At 52.7% G+C, this 16485-nt stretch overlaps 1 long non-coding RNA gene across 2 annotated transcripts; it reads right to left on the bottom strand.

Annotated features, from left to right (window-relative positions):
- Positions 1-5599: 5599 nt before the first annotated feature.
- On the bottom strand, positions 5600-9994 carry LOC119086942. Of its 2 annotated transcripts, none has more exons than XR_005090355.1 (2): positions 8815-9994; positions 5600-7223 (listed from the first exon to the last, which is right to left on the bottom strand). It is a non-coding gene; the product is annotated as an uncharacterized LOC119086942 (long non-coding RNA). The 2 variants fall into 2 exon arrangements; XR_005090354.1 differs by having other exon boundaries at positions 9340-9994.
- Between the last annotated feature and the right edge of the window lie 6491 nt (positions 9995-16485).

Raw genomic sequence — 16485 nt, 5'->3', positions numbered from 1 at the left:
CTCCAACAAGGCCATATCTCCTTCAACAGGGCCACATCTCCTCCAACAAGGCCACACCTCCTAATCCTTCCTAAACAGTCTACCAACTGGGAACCAGACATTCAAATATATGAGCCTATCACCACAGTCAACAAAGCTTGAATGTGAAAGCTAAGACACACTGGCCATCTCCAACAAAGCCAGATCAAACCAGCTTCAGTTAAAGGGGGGGCATTGAGAGCCACAGGTGGAGCTCAGTGGTAGAGCATTTGCCCAGCGAGGATAAGTCCCTGGCTTCCATCCCCAGAACCACACACAAACAGAAAAATAAAAGGGGAGTTTACCGTGAACAGTACCTGACCATCATAGCCATGTTAAGCCACTGTAGGTGGAAGCCAGGGTCTCTGGCATGCAGTCTTCTACCCATAGTGAAAGTTGGCACGCAGGGTGAGTACTCTACCCGTGAGCCATCACGGGCCATGCCCCAGCGTGCTTTTTCATGACTTAACTTGTGGCCCAAACTGTGAAAACTTTGGTTGTGAAGTGGAAGAGACAATGACATGGACAGAAGTGACAGGTGACGGGGACAGGGAGGGCCATGGTTAAGCAGAGTCACGGGGGCGGGAGTCCATAGTTCTGATCTAAAAAAGGGCAGGACAGATTTCAAACAAAAACACGTCTAAAGTCGACTCAGAAGAGAAGACGTTTTAAGAGAGGAAGGCGAGAAGCAGGATATAGATCCCTGGGGCACTTCCAACATTGGAGATGATAAAGAATACGAGAGAGCTGGCGCGGTAGTCTACGGCTGTGACCCTAGGAGTTCAGAGTCATTCAGCTAGATGCCAAGTTCAAGGCCCCTCTGGGCTGTATGGGACTCTGTCTCAAAAACAAAGAAGGAAGAGAGTAGGGATGTCCGTGAGCCAAATTCTCGGGTTTCTTACCAGGGGGGTTGGGCTGAAGTTAGAAGTCAAGAAGGAGGTGAGAGAGTGCATGAGCTGGAGTCATGGAGCACACGGGAGGAAGAGGTGAAGAAGTTTGCCTTCGGGGAAGCTGGGGTGAAGAGGAAGCGGAGCAGGAGTCTGCTTCCAAAGCACCTTCCTGTATCATCTCAATAATCACTTGAAGGTAAAAGGGGGTGGTGGTACTCCATAAGCCAGTCACGGAGAGGGTGTCTTAGAGTTACTACTGCTGTGATGAAACACCATGACCAAAATCAAGTCGGAGGGGAAAGGGTTCATTTTGCTTATGATTCCACATCACTGTTCATCCCTGAAGGAAGTCAGGACAGGAACTCAAACAGGCAGGAACCTGGAGGCAGGAGCTGATGCAGAGGCCATGGAGGGTTCTGCTTACTAGCTTGCTCTCCATAGCTGGCTTGGCCTGTTTTCTTACAGAATCCCAGGACCACCAGCCCATGGGTGGCCCCACCCACAATAGACTGGACCCTCCCACATCAGTCACTAATTAGGAGAATGCTCTACAGCCCCAACTGAGGGAGGCTTTCTCTCACTTGAGGTTTCCATCTCTCAGATGACTTAGCCTGTGTCAGGTTGACATAAACTAGCCAGCGCAGGGGGAAAGGGGCTGAGCTCAGCCAGTAGCCTCGGCCTCTCATACTCTCGAGCTCTGTCACGAAGCTCCTGGAAGCTGGAAGCTGGTGCTTACAGCTTATGATCCACAAGGAAGATCTGAAATATTCTTTTTGGATCATGTCCAGTCCACGAACCAACCACGGTAGGCTAGACTAGAATTGGCTTCAGTAAGATCGTGTGATTACTTGGTTTTCAGGAAGGTTAAAATATTCCAGAACCAGAGAAGAATAAACAGTTTGTGGGCCTATGAGGTGGCTCAGCAGGCAAGGATGTTTGCCATGAAAGCCGAGAGACCTGAGTTCAATCCCAGAATCCATGCAAAGGCGGAAGGAGAAACCGACTTGGTCACATTGCTCTCTGGCCTCCACATGTGTACTGTAGCGAGGCCCTCCTGAACAATAACAACACAGTACTGGTGGTGCAGGCCAGTAATCTTAGCTATTCCGATGGCTGAGGCAGGAGGATCACAAGTTCAAAGCCTGCCTGGGTTTTGGAATAAGGTCAAGGTAGGCTTGGGCAACTGAGACCTTATCTTAAAACAAATTTAAGGGCTAAGGGGCAACTTAGTGCTTGCCTAACACATGCAAGGCCCTGGGTTCAATCCTCAGCATGTACACACACACACACACACACACACACACACACACACACACACACACCCCACACACACAAGCAGTTCTCTAAGGAAGAGGTAAACTACCACCGGGAGGAGAGAATGGATGCTGTAGGGACGGGATGGAGGGAGATGTTCCTGGTACTAAGACTTCAGCACTGGCTCATCCTTCACACCAAATGCAAAGTGTGTCAGAGGTAGAGACGTAGATGAAGGCGCCATGGAGCTGTGACTGAGGACGAAGATGAAGCTCAGTCAGGGCCACGAACCACTGTGGTCCAGGGGTGTGTGGAAAGAACTCTGAGGGCATTCACACAGTTCTGTGGGAGCCTGGAGATCCGAGTGTGTCACCTGAGACAGCTCTACGATTTCTGGGTCTCCCCTCCACTCCAGGTTCCCGCCGACTACACAGTGGTAGATTCAGATCCCTTCTGTTCCGGAAGGGGCTTTACTCCTCTGAACCCCTGTCCCCATCAGTGAGATGTGACAGAAATTCCTGTACAAGCTAAGTTCAGAGCTTGGCGCACGTTAGCATTTCCCTCAGTCCCAGGGCTCACTAGGGCCCACCCGCGACATTCCGCATTCCCTTTGCTATAGATAAACCACGTTCATTCCTGCCTGCTTAGGACCAAGCTATCCTCCCTAGAGGTGCTTCACTATCTGGTCTGTGGAAGGACACCAGAGTTATCCAAATGCCTAAGATCACCCGGCTGAACTAAAATTGTCAATACCCTCACCACTAGATCACAAGCTCCTTGAAGGCAGGCCGAGGCCTGGTCCTCAGAGTGGACACATTACTAGGGAATTGTAAAGCTGAACATGTGAGCAGAGAGGGATAGATGAGGCCCTAGATAGAAAACGTCCATGAAAACTCTGAGACCAGTTTACCACCACAGACTCCTAGGAGCCACCCCAGTAAGCTCCGGGGTCACCCCGAAGGAGGGAGGGAGTGGGCAATGGACCCGCTTCAACACATTCGCCATGGACCCACTTCAACACATTCATTAATCACCCGCCATGCCTCAACACCCCCCCCCCCCCGCTGTGTGAGCAGCAGGCGGACCAGGCACCTCCCCGCCACCCCTATGCCCCACTGAGCCTCAGGGAGCTGACGTCTAGGGCCTCACATGTGAAAGGCAGAGTACCCCCGAGGAACCCCGGCTCTGCACCCCTTGGCTGCACTGTCTATGTCTTTACAGTAAAATTCAAGTAACAGGAAGTCAACCTGAACTAGCAAGGCAACAAAAAATGGAAATCTGACGTATTCCTAAAATTACCGAGGGCTAGCAAGTGTCTGTCGTGGCTGGATCCAGGTACTGCAGTGACATTCCTGGGGCTCAGTGTTCTGCTCTCTCTCTTGGTGCTCTTCCGACTTCATTCTCCAATGGCCAAAGAGCAAAAATGGCCCTGGGAGCTCGGAGCTCATAATCGCCACAAGACACAGCAAGTTTCGGGGCACTGGTTCAGTGACTGGCTGGATCCGGGATCCATGCCTGGGCCTTTGCCACGTCTTATGGTCAGTGTGATAGGAGCCTGGGTCTGGTGACAGGCTCGGGGTGATTTGGAGAGGGGAGGGCACCATTTGCTTCGTGGGAACTGAAATGGGGACTGGAGGAAGGGTGGAATGTGACTACAGGCAGCCTCAGTTTCCCCACCACATGCCCACATACCAGGCACAATCCTAATAGTCCTATGGGGTGAGACCAAAGGCGTCCCCACTTCGCAGGCAAGACACCAGCTCCGGGCTGCAGACCTTGCCAGCGTCCTCCCCGACGGGGAGCATGAGGAAGCATCAGCTTCGCCGTTAATGGGGAGGATACAGTCTCTGAAACACGCTGAAGGTAAGAGCGGACTTGGCTAACCACACCCAGTGGAGGGAAGGGATGTGACCAAGAGACATCATTGCAGATGACGTGGGCAACCCTCTGTGTCCCCTCTCCACCTCACACCGGCAGCATGTCCTCCACAGAGGGTCATTCATCTATTCGTCTTCCTTTACACCCATCCTCTGTTGAAGCAGCACAGTATTACCAGGCCACCTGCGTTTCCTGGAAACCCGAGGCTTTCACAACAGATCGGACACCAAGGCTACCTTCCTGTCTCTTCATGCTCAAGGTTCATCCCCTATGATGAACTCATCACAAGGTTGGATCATGTGCTGTGGCCCCTTTGGGAGCCCATCCATGTCCTGGGCTGCTGTCTACTGGGGGTCAGACTTGAGGAAAACAGCAGGTCACCTTCAGTTACGAGATTCTGTGGGTGTCCCACAGGATCCTCAGTCACACCAGAACAGCCACGGACTTGACGGACAGATGGAACTGAGGTGCTCTGAGGCAACAGGTAAGATATATGTTACACATCTGTGCCTCAGTTTCCCTTGCAGTCCCTCCCTCCAGAGCTGGAGTATGCACATGTGGGGTGTAGAACAAAGCAAAGTAGGCTGGCCCTGGGTTTTGCCTATGAGTCTCTGTGTGATGTCACGGAGCAGCCGTATTAACCAGGGCTCTCCCAGGGGCCAACTGGCTTAAGTGAAGACAAACTGGCTCACAAAACTGAAAGGTCAGTGGGACCTGAACTCTCCATGAGTTCAAAGCCAGCCTAGTCTATCTACATAGTGAGTTCCAGGCCAACCAGAGCTACATAGTGAGACCTTGTCCAAACAAGCAACCCTGAAAGGTCTTTACCTTGGGCACTGTTGGGCACAAGGATCTCACAGAAGATGGCCCAGGGAGTTCACAGGTAGGGAGGGACACAGCCTCCTTCACTCCAAGGGTTTAGCTAGGCAGAGCTCAGAAGAGAGTGTGGCTGCCGCAGCTATGAGAGGGTCAAAGCCGGAATGATCAGCCTGACCTCTGGAGGACCAGGAGGAACCCGTGACCTGTTGGTGTCAACCAAAGAGAAAAAGGGTTTGTGTCTGTGGCTGGAGTAACCGCAGCACAAGTTTTTCTCCCTGTGGCTTTCTCTCTGTGGCTCCAGTGGAGTTCGGGTGGGGGGTGGGGGGTGGCGTGGCTTGCATGGAGCTCTGTGAATCCGAGTGGAGAGAAGCATCTGGAGAAGGGATTCTGGCTCTGGATATACGTCCAATCAGAGTTTACCTGGGGTTCACAGTGAGACTAGGAATCACACTGAGCTTCCCTGTTATAGGTAAAGACCAGGGCTACAGTTCATCCGGCCGTTCCTCCTGGCAGCCATATGGCTGGGCACCAGGAGACTGTGAGCTGCTTCCCCACGTGGTCCTGAACCCCTTGAACTAAGCACACCCAACACTCAGCCCTTCAGCTGCATCACCACCCTCCCCGGGTCCCCTGTGCCAGTGGTATGACCTTGGCCAAGTCTTTCTCCCTTCACAGACCCATTTCTTCAACCGGAGTGCGAACCTGCTGTCCACATGCAAACATACACCCAAGACACAATATTTGAACATGCAGAACAGCTTTATTCCTATCAGTCAAAATCTGGAACCAGCCGTCGTATGCCAGACGGCTGAACAAATGGTGGTTGTACCCACATGGCATGATGCTGCCCGGCCTACAACAGAGTGGCTGGACCCTGATGCACATGGAGGGATGAATCATGAAAACACACTAAGAGAAACTAGACACATAATAGACACCGTGTGACCACCCGGAAAAGACAAGAATCACCAGAAAAACAGGTCAGCGGTGGGCCACGGCTGGAGGGCTGACCATCAAGGGATCGATGGAGCTTCTAGGGCAGGTTAAGAAATATTCCAACCTGATGATGATAGTTACAAGGGCGTGTGTTCCTGAAAAACTAGGAATCGTACACTTAACACTGGTGAATTTTGTTGCATGTAAAGAAAGAACAGCTCAACAACGCTGTTCTGAGAAAGGAAGGTAGGAATCACAGGCTGTACTAGGATCCGTTCTGTAACACAAACCCAAGATGAGTTTGTTTTAGAAAAAATACACTGGCTCATATAACCAGGTCAGTCCAACTGCTGGCTTCAGGGACTTGCTGGGTAGCAAGGAATAAGTCCACATGGAATAATCTGTGTTTTCTTTCTTTGTTGGCTTCATCCTCAGCTGCATAAGTCGGCCACCAGCAATTCCAAGCTGACATCTTGTCAACTTAACTCCCATGAAAAGATGCAGCTGATGTCCCACTGGGGAGAGGAGGAACCCAGCAGTCTTTGTCCAGGCCTGGAACACATGCCTACCCCTAAAGCCAGGGATGGTGCTGGCCCTACCTGGACTCTGGTGACACAGAGTAAACAATATATCAACAGAAACAAGGTCCAAGGAAAACTAACCCGTCCCTCTACCTATCCAGTGTACCATGCTGTTACCCATTCCTATGTCCAGACAGCTCTGCAATGGCCAAGCCATGGGGAATGGACCCCACCTCCATCAGGGTTGTTCTCCCGACACAGAAGTCCAAACAGGAAAGCCACATGGGCATGGTGGTACACAGCTATAATGCTAGCACTCTGGAGATGGAGGCAAAAAGGATTGAGTTCAAGCCCAGGCTGGACTACATAGCAAGATTCTGTCTCAAAAAAAAGGGGCTGGGCATGTACCTCAGTGATAGAGCACTTGCCTAGTATGTCTAAAGCCCTGAGTTCAAACACCAGGACCAAAAAATAAAAATAGGACGGCAGGTTAGTATTGCTTCTCCAGCAGTCAGGCAGACCCGGAAGCTGCTGGGTGCCTGTCCCCAAGACATTTGGCAGGGCAAGGGGGAGCTGGGCAGAAGCCACAGGCTTAAGGCAGAGCCCTGTAGCTGTAGGAGTCTGAACTTGAAACTCCCAGGGGAAGGATACCTCCTCAGGCCCTGGGCTTCAGTGACCCAAACCTCAGGGAATCCAGGGCAGAGGCAAGGACTGCCCCTCAATCCAGAGTCATCAGCCCCTGGTTCAGCCAGGGCCAGAGGCCAGAGAAGAAACTGTCAGGAAAGATCATCTTGCAGGATCAACAGTAGAAGACGCCATCCACCGTATGAAGACTCACTCGGATGTCACCTCCGGGTCAGGCAGTGCAACTACCCTCCAAGGGAGCAGCATTCCCCGCACGAGTGTCCTGCAAGGGAAAAGAAAGGCAGAAACAGTGTCAGATCTGTATGCAAAACAGACGGTCTACACAGGACTCTGCAGCTATCAAGTGGGCAACAGGCCCAGGGAGGCCGCAAGCCTCCCCAAGGCCGCGCTCGATCAGACCCCAGGACCTGCGCTCAGAGCTCTCGGTTCCACTGTGGCAGGGGTTTGTGGCTCGGGTCCGACAAGGCAACCGGGGGCTTCCTCTTAGCCCCACTACCCAGGCCAGAGCCCATGCTGTGTAATTCCCCCGCTGAGGTGTTGGCCGAGTTGGCCTGCGCAGCCCTTCCTTCTGGAAAGCAGGCTTCGGGGATGCCACTGCCAAGAGTGTGCGCTCTGTTGCAGAGGCGGCTGGGTGGGGAGAGGGGCATGAGGCAGACTGAGGAGGGGAGAGGGCCTGTGCCAAGCTGGGCAAGAATGGCTCACTCGCTCACTGCCCCCCCCCCCACTTCTAAAGGAAGCCTGAGGGCCTGGCCCAGAGCCCAGGGGCTCCAGGAAAGCAGTGTTCTTGACTCCCATCCGCCAATTCCAAGGCAGGCTGGCTGTCCGGCTCTGCAGACCTTCTGGAAAATAGCTAACCACTTCCTGGAGCTAACAATGCGTCCATGGTCAGCTCACTGTACTGACGGCCAACTCAGCTCGTCCCGAGGCCGTGCTTCTGGGGCTACTTGGAAGTGAAGGAGGGGCAGGCTGCCAAGGACCATGACACCCCGGCACCAGGGGCTTTCCCTCCACACAAGCCCCAAGCATGGCTAGGTTCCTTCCTGGTTGTCCCTAAGCAGAGAAACGGCAGGGCAGCTGTCACCCAGCAACCAGGTGACTGTGTCCTATCTGGAGCTCGGACTGGTAATAGTGTGACGGACTGAGCCGGGCGGTGGTGGTGCACGCCTTTAATCCCAGCACTCGGGAGGCAGAGGCAGGCGGATCTCTGTGAGTTCGAAGCCAGCCTGGACTACCAAGTGAGTTCCAGGAAAGGTGCAAAGCTACACAGAGAAACCCTGTCTTGAAAAACCAAAAAAAAAAAAAAAAAAAAAAATAGTGTGACGGACTGAATGGCAACCGAGGATCCAGGCCCATGTACACTCACCCTCTGGAAGTTAACGGAAGTGACCCACCCTCCTGTGGGTCAGACACCTGCTCCCACCCACCTCTGGATATTACGATCAAGTGGTTGCTATTCAGTACTACACTAGGGGGCTGGAGAGGTGTTCCGTTTCTAGCACCCACATTGGGCAGCTATATACAGTCACCTATAACTCTAGTCCCCAGGTCTTGACCGTCTCTTCTGGCCTCTGTGAGCACCAGCATGCACATGGAACACATACATGCATACATACACATACAGTTCCCAGGGTCTTGACCATCTTTTTTCTGGCCTCTGTGAGTGCCAGCATGCACATGGCACACATACATACAGGCAAACACAAACATATTAAAAAATGTACTTGGTTTCTTATATGCTAAAAATGACTATCACTATTATGACAGAAATGTCGCTGATCTTGGAGTCAGAACTGCAGATGTGAATCACGGCTCTGCCGTTTCTTGGCTGGGTCCCCAGGGAGTACCCTGATCACCTTAGCCTGCCAGAGGCAAGGGGTCCCATCCTCCAAGGGGTTCTCCAGGCAGAGTTGGAGGGAACATCTTCCTTCCCCTCTGGCAGGCTTGTAGCCTGAGAGTTCCTCCTGGCTGCTAAACAGAACACAAAGGCATGCAAGAAAAAGCCACCAGCAAGCCAAGGCACCCACCCCAGGTTCCTCTTGATCCCTACAACTCTGATCTGGTTTGCGTCAACTGATACCCAGCTACAGGCCCTTATCACTCCTTAAGTCAGCCGTTCTCAACCCGTGGGCTGCAACCCCTTTGGGGGGGGGGGTCCCACATCAGACACCCTGCGTGTTTACATGACAGTTCATAACAGTAGCGAAATGACAGTTATGAAGTAACAACGAAAACATTTTATGGTCGGGGGTCACCACAGCATGGGGAACTGTATTAAAGGGTTGCAGCATGAGGAAGGTTGAGAACCACTGCCTTAAGTGATTCAAGGGTCAAAAAGCCTGACAGCTGTCAGTCAAGGACATCCTCACTGAGGACCTCACCTCAGATTCCCTCCAGCAAGATTGCAAGATCTCCCGAGTTCCTGGCTGGAAGGCAGCAGTGACCCTGCACAGTCACATCCTCCTTGAGAGAAAAGAAAAAGAGAGGATAAGGGAGGGGAGGGGAGGAGAAGAGAGGAGAGAAGAGAGAGAGGAAAAAAAGAAATCTGGGCTCCTGAAGGCACAGCCCTGTGGCTCCTATAAAATGTCCCTCTCTGGCTCACAGGTGCTAGCTCTGTAAGGCTGACAAACTGAGTTCAATCCCAGGAACCCCTATGAAGACGAAAAGAGAAACTAATACATTTTTAAAAGGCGCCAGGAAGATGGTTTGGCAAGTAAAGGCACTTGTCACCAAACCTGATGGCCTAAGTTTGATCCCTCTGACCCCTCTGCGTGCCCCACGGCTTGTGCCCCTCCCCCACCGATAAAAGTCCCCATCCTGTTAAGAAGGAAAGCGTGAAGACAGGGCTCAGAACAGAGGAGTCAGGCATGGGCATGATGAGCCCTGTTCCTCCCAAATGCATTCCCGACAGCATTTGAGAGCAAGTCTCATGTTTTCATTGCTCTATGGTATCTGAACGCACTTGGGAAGCAGAGGCAGGTGGATCCCTGTGAGTTGGAGGCCAGCCTGGTCTACAGAGTGAGACCTCTCTCTTGAAAAAACAACAAAAAACCCACCCGATGTATGTTGTCTTTGTGTGTGTATGTTCGCGCTCATGTGTGTGGAGGCCAGAGGCCCACCTCAGGGTGCCTTCCTCAGTCGCTCTCCACCTTTATTCTTTGACAGGGTGTCTCACTGAAGCTGGCTTTGGCTGGCCGGTCGCACAGAACCATCTCTGCCTCTCCACGTGAGCTCACAGGCGAGCCGCTGAGTGTTCAGGAAGGGACCCACAACAAGACAAGCATCTCCCCAGCCCTGCACTGTGGTAAAGAATGAGGACCATGGGGGGGAACGAGGCAGGGACCGGCAAAGAGGCTCCAGGGGAGGTAGGTGGTGACCGAAGTTGGCAAGAGCCAGCAAAGCTGTTAGAGCTGAAGGAACAGCTGTCGCCCTTGTCCATCCCGAGTGTGGGAATCTCAGCATCAGAGCCTCACTCACCTCTCACCCGGTGAGAGCCAATCCGGTCTAACCTTTACTCGGTGAGACGCCAGCAGTTTGCTCCTGAACAAACCCAGCTCTCGCAGAGTTGGGGGCACGGAGCCCACAGACCCAGGGCTGGCGGGACAGTCATGGTGGTCCAGCATACACCAAGCACCGACACCATCTTGTCGATGACAAGTGCTTCCAAGCTGGCTCCTGAAGACATCTTGAAGACGACTGTCCCCCGCTGACGCGAGGTCCGCGGGGTACCGGGTGACTTGCTGTAGCAGGCCCCATGATGCTTACTGCTCATTCTCCCGTCCATCTGGGGACAAGCCACCAGCCCAGCCTCAGCTGGCTTTGACTTTTGGTGACAGCTCTGTGACTTGGCAGTGGAAAGGAAGAGGAGCATGTCACAAAATGTTGGACCATACCAGGGTGGTAGCTTGAGTATCTACAATCTCAGCACGTAGGAGGTGGAGGCAGACAGATCAGGAGTTCAAGGCCAATCTTGGCTACACGAGATCCTGTTTAAAAAAAAAAAAAAAAAAGAATAAATGATTGGATTAAAAGCAGGCATGCTGCTTTGCAGCCCCCTATTCACCGGGTGAACATGGAGATGGTCTCTGAAGTAACGGGATAGAGAATGTCCACCTAAGAATAGGCAAGTTCTGTGATCACAGCAGAGGGGAAATGCCCGGATGAACATGGCTACCAGCTCTTGGAACCTCTTCACTGGAGGCTTTAACAAAAACAAACAAAACCAGTTCCTACCCAGGTACCTGCCCCACTTCTCAGGACACAGGAGGGGGAATCCTGCAAGACATCTACCTCTTCCCCCAACAACCTTTACCTCATATGAAACAGGGATGTCCCCCAACCCTTCCCACCCCCATAGCACCTCCCCCAAAAGTGTACATGTATGCAAGTGAATGTGTGAGCCACATTAACTCTTTCAACAACCAGCATGTCCCCATCCCTCCTCATTTGGGGGGTGGGGAGTGGGTAACATTCCAATCTAACAACAGGAAGTTGCTTCCATCCTCGAAGGGCCGGGTGGGCCGCCACCACAGCCGCCCGATGCACACTGCAAGAACAATAAGGATTTTTAGGGGCATTATGACTGAGTCAGAAACCACAGCTGCCCCTGAAAGTCCCTCATTTTTCTTGCTGTCCTTGAACACGCGCCAGGTAAGGTGGTCGGTCATCCAGTTGGCCCAGGTGAGGAGAGGTAGAGACATTGGTCCCTTACCCAGCCCTAGCCCACTGACCCCCCCCCTCCCCAGTCAATCAATCCAGAACCCAAATGGTGCACTCTGCCACAGAGATCCAGGGATTTGAACTGAGGGATGTGACTCTCACAGGTGGACCTGGATCCACCCTGGGGCAAATGGGTCTCGGGAGTCAAGGGAGGGTCTCGGGTCTGATACGGCTCAGGAAGAGGGGTTTCTAGCCTATTCTGGACAGGCCCCTGCTGAGGCCAGCCCTGACTCAGGAGAGAAGGACAGCAGCCCAGGGACCCTGGAGCCAGCTCTGTGGAAGATCGGTCTGTGGGTGTGAGCCTGAGGGATGGCAGGTGTGAGCCTGAGGGACGGCAGCTGGGCTCTGCCCTGCTTTTCCTAACAGCGCTGCAGCCTGGGGTCCCCTGCAGAGAGGGTAAAGGAACTTTCCCCACCGTGACAGCTCCCACTAAAAAAAAAAAAAAAAAACAACCCAAGGAAGACAAGCCAGACAAGGAGTCGCAGGCGCAGCAAGAGTTCAAGGTCAGCCTTGGCTACCTAGTGAGCTGGACGCCAACCTGGGCTACATGAGACCCTGTCTTAACGTGGAACCCACAAACCCGGGGCTGGAGAAATGGCTCAGCGGTCAACATCGCTTGCTGTGCAAGCAGGAGACCAGAGTTCAGAGCCCAGCATCCACGTCACCAGTCACACGTCCCACAGATCCCTGAAACTCCGGCTCCAGGGATCTTTCTTGCCACCAGGCACGCATCCCTGCATGCGCACACATAATCTATAAAAAGGGAATGAGATAGCTTCTCTATCACTGGACTCGGGACTGCTAGTGGAGGCATACCATCAATCGCAGGTTGTCCGTGACTGAGTAAGTAACGCAAGTGGCCAAGACATGAGGACGTGGGGGAGAGGTAGCACAGGCTAGCCCTCTGGCTTCTCTGTTGTACCCTGCCCTACCTTTTGCACACAGTCCAGAGCTTTAGGTGGGCCCATGTACGAAGGTGGATCCACCAAAACAGTGGGCAAAGACGGACTTCTGGAATGGTCCACACATTTTCAAACCGTGGAAAACTGACTCAGCAGGGAATTGTAGGCTTTGAGAGGGTGGAAGGGTGATAGAAAATGGCAAAAAGAAGAGGCCAGTAACTGCCCCGCCCTTCACCTTGTAGGAAACAGAAAAAAACCCAAAACCAAACACCTTTCAGGGCCAGTGAGATGGCTCAGCAGGTAAACACACGGAGCACAAGCCCAGTGGCCTGAATTCAATGCCCAGAACCCACGGTGGGAGAGAACACACTACTGGAGACCGTCTTCTGCCTTCTGCAAGGATGCACGTGCATGTGCACACTCTCCCCCACATACACATCATAAAAGTGTAAAATCTTCCGGAATCAGGGTCTTATTCAGGACACTCTTTAACAGGATGGTTTCCCCCGTTTCAGGCCTGGGGGAGCCACCTGACAACAGAGGGTTAACTCCCAGCACCCTGCTGTAACCCTGGAAGATCCAAACAGACCCCACTCCACAGAGCCTGGTCTCTCACTGAATGCCATTCATCAACAGGACACTTGGTTCCTGGTGCCAGGCCATTCTACCCAGGTTCCCAGCAAGGCTAGAATCCATGCCACTGGCCAATGGGAGTCTACCTTATCCAGCTAAGATAAGTTCTATGGGTCCATGAGCTCTGTCTAGTACACAGAACACTTTCCTCTCAGAACACTGTGGCCCATAATGGCAAAGAGTGCATCCCTGAGAAAGACAGAGACCCGAGGCTACACCTTCCTCAATGTGTGACTGCAGATTATTTTGCTGCCTGGCTGTCTTTTGTATCTGTCAACAGGAATAATAAACCCCCCTTTGCAGGGCAATGTGAGGTTAGAAAGAACCAAAGTAGACAAAGTGATTGATTGGCAGGCTCAACACATACACCCCACTTTGTGCCGAGGGCTGGGCGGAACTGGGAGAACTCTTGCCCACTAAGAGGACTGGGGAGAGGGGTCAGGTGTGCCCTACTGTGCCCCAGGACTGCCAATATACCTTCTTCCCCATGCTCCAGGTCTCTTCCCTGCTCACACGGAGAGAAGCAAGCCCAGCTTCCTGCCCTCACCAAGATCATAGCCATATACTCCATTAGTAAATCAAAAACCCAAATGGGCCCCGAACACTAGGATCTCAGTCATCTACAGCTCTGAACATGACCATGCCATGTTTCCTCTGCTAAGCAGCCCATCCCCACAGCCCCTGCAGCCTGCCGGGGCCACCTGCTACCTCACCTACTAGCCACAGAAGCCTAGGATGGCACTTCCCTCCTGGAGATTTAGGCTTGAGCTTGTGAGCCTTGGGTCTGCCCATCTCACAGGTTGTCTGGAGGAAACCTCCTCCACCCCACCCCACCCCCCAAAAAAAGACATTTGTGTAAGGGACTCAGAATTGTGCCCTCAGTGAGATGGTTTGGTCAAGGCCAGCCATCACCACCATCCTCCCTGCTCTGTGCGTCAAGGCTTAGCTCACCTTTTCTGGGTGACCTTTCTTGACCTCAGCCCCTCCCCGGACCGGAATCTTTTTCTGCTCTCCCGCCTGAACACACACATCACACTGTGTGACACTACGCCTCACTGTTGGTCTACCCCATCTGGAAATGGTCCAGAAGCACCTTCATCACCATCTCACGAGGCGGCCCGGAATCCTCATTGGCCACAGTCTCCCCTGGGATTCCTGGAAGTCCTTCCCATTCTGGTGCAGGAGCTCAAAACGAAGGCAGGGTCTGACCGCTGGCAGTGGCCAGAGGAACGCCCCCCTGCTAGCCTACGTGACACCTCTAGGCCTGGCTTTGCCACTGCTGAACACTGGCCACCCAACCCAGTGCCACTAGCCTCCCCAAAGTCCTCACTCCGTGTGGGCCCGTGCTGGGCACAAATTCCTGACAGAGTTGGCCTACGCCTTTCTTCTGGGGCTGATGACCCACACCGAGGCTTACAGGGAGCTGGAAGGCAGGGACGTTCCCATCAAACAGAATCCCTAAAATAGCCAGTCACCCACAAAACCATGATAGAAGGGAAAGAAAAGCCAACTAGATATCAGCCCTTGTTTGGAATGCGATGGAGAAGGGAAGCTATGTACCAGCCCCACCCTGGCTGGAAAGTGGTCCAGGCAGAGGGCGCCAGGCCCAAGGAGTCATGAGGGGAACCTGTCCTGCAGAGAGAAGCCACGGGGCAAGGGCTAGCCCGACAGAGGCCAGGTTTGCGGGCAGGGGCCGGTTGCCTGCGGCTCCGTCCAGCTCTCCTAAGGAGTCAGTTCCAGGCCAGGAGGCTGTGGAGGAGGGTGGGGGTCAGAGGGTCAGAGGCTCCGCTGGATTTCATCCTGGGCTGCAGTGAAAAGTCTTTTTGGTCTTTCTGGCCTCTGATGAACAAGCCAGGAGATCTAAAAGCCATCCATCAGAGCCGCTGGCTTTATGATAACCAATCTCTCTGCCAGACATTCTTTTGGTAAGAACACTCGCTTTCAGAGCCTTGGCTCCTCCCCAGCTCCCCCGGCCGCAGGGCTGTCTGGCCTGTGCTGATGGCTGGAACGCCATGGGGCACAAGCTCAGCCCCCAGAGGGTGAAGACCCAGGTGCCCCTCAGCACAGCTGGAACTGAGCCTAGATGTACTTTCCATATACATACACACATCTGCTCCCAAGCCCAGTGCTGGTCACTCATGTTTCCAGACCAGCGAGTGCATTACGGATAGATGTAAAATCCTGTCGAGCCTTTACCTGGGTTACCTAAGGATCCAAACGGCACAAAGGTGCCTCATCCACTGAGCCGTCTGTTTCTACAAAGTGTTATTAGAACATAGGTGTGTTCATCCACTGATGCATGTTCTATGGCTGCTGTCAGGCCACAATAACAGAACAGACTAGAGACGTTCCTCAGCTTTCATGGGGTCATGCCAGTCACCTATCAGAAGCTAAGGGCATCATAAGATGAAATGTGTGTGCGACGCCTAACCTACTGGACTTCCTCACTTAGCAACAGCCCACTGCAGAGGGCGGGCTGTTTCTTCTTTGAGATTATGGGGCTGGCTGGATGCTGCAGCTCACGGCCACTGTCCAGTACTGTGACAGAAACACACTGCACATGGTTAGCCCAGGAAAAGGTCAGGATTCTAAGGGCAGGGCTGGAGAGATGGCGCAGCAGTGAAGAAGAGCACTCGATGCTCTTAGAGAAGCCAGGTTTGGTTCCTAGCACCCACACAGCCCAACTCAGTCTGTAACAATGTGCTCTCGGGACCTCAGAGGGCACAAAGCACACACGTGGCACATATGGGCACTAACATATACATATGAGAAAAGAGCTTCAAAGAAAGAACTTCTGGGGCTGGAGAGATGGCTCAGAGGTTAAGAGCATTGACTGATCTTCCAGAGGTCCTGAGTTCAATTCCCAGCACCACATGGTGGCTCACAACCATCTATAGAGAGATTTGGTGCCCTCTTCTGGCCTGCAAGCAGACAGAACACTGTATACGTAATAAATAAAATAAATCTTAAAAAATAAAAAACTTCTAAGGGCAAGTTTTTAGTAAATGCTTATGGTTGGACAGAGTGATGTAGCTTAGCCCAGACTCTTCCTATGGTACCACAAACAATACCCTGAGTTGGAGGAGACAGATGGACGGACACATATTAAGTATATTACTCCCACACATTTTGTAAGGTTCAGAAATCAACCTTGATTTCTTAAGTATACAGGACACTTTCTTCTCAGAACACGGTGGCCCATCATGGTAAAATGGTTGAACCATTGTTAAGGCAGAGACTTTCTTAGTTATAAGACATGGATGGCCCTCATGG

The sequence above is a fragment of the Peromyscus leucopus genome, chromosome 8b, assembly GCF_004664715.2.
Source record: "Peromyscus leucopus breed LL Stock chromosome 8b, UCI_PerLeu_2.1, whole genome shotgun sequence".
In the NCBI taxonomy this organism is placed as follows: Eukaryota; Metazoa; Chordata; class Mammalia; order Rodentia; family Cricetidae; genus Peromyscus; species Peromyscus leucopus.
This window is presented reverse-complemented; position numbering and strand designations above follow the sequence as displayed.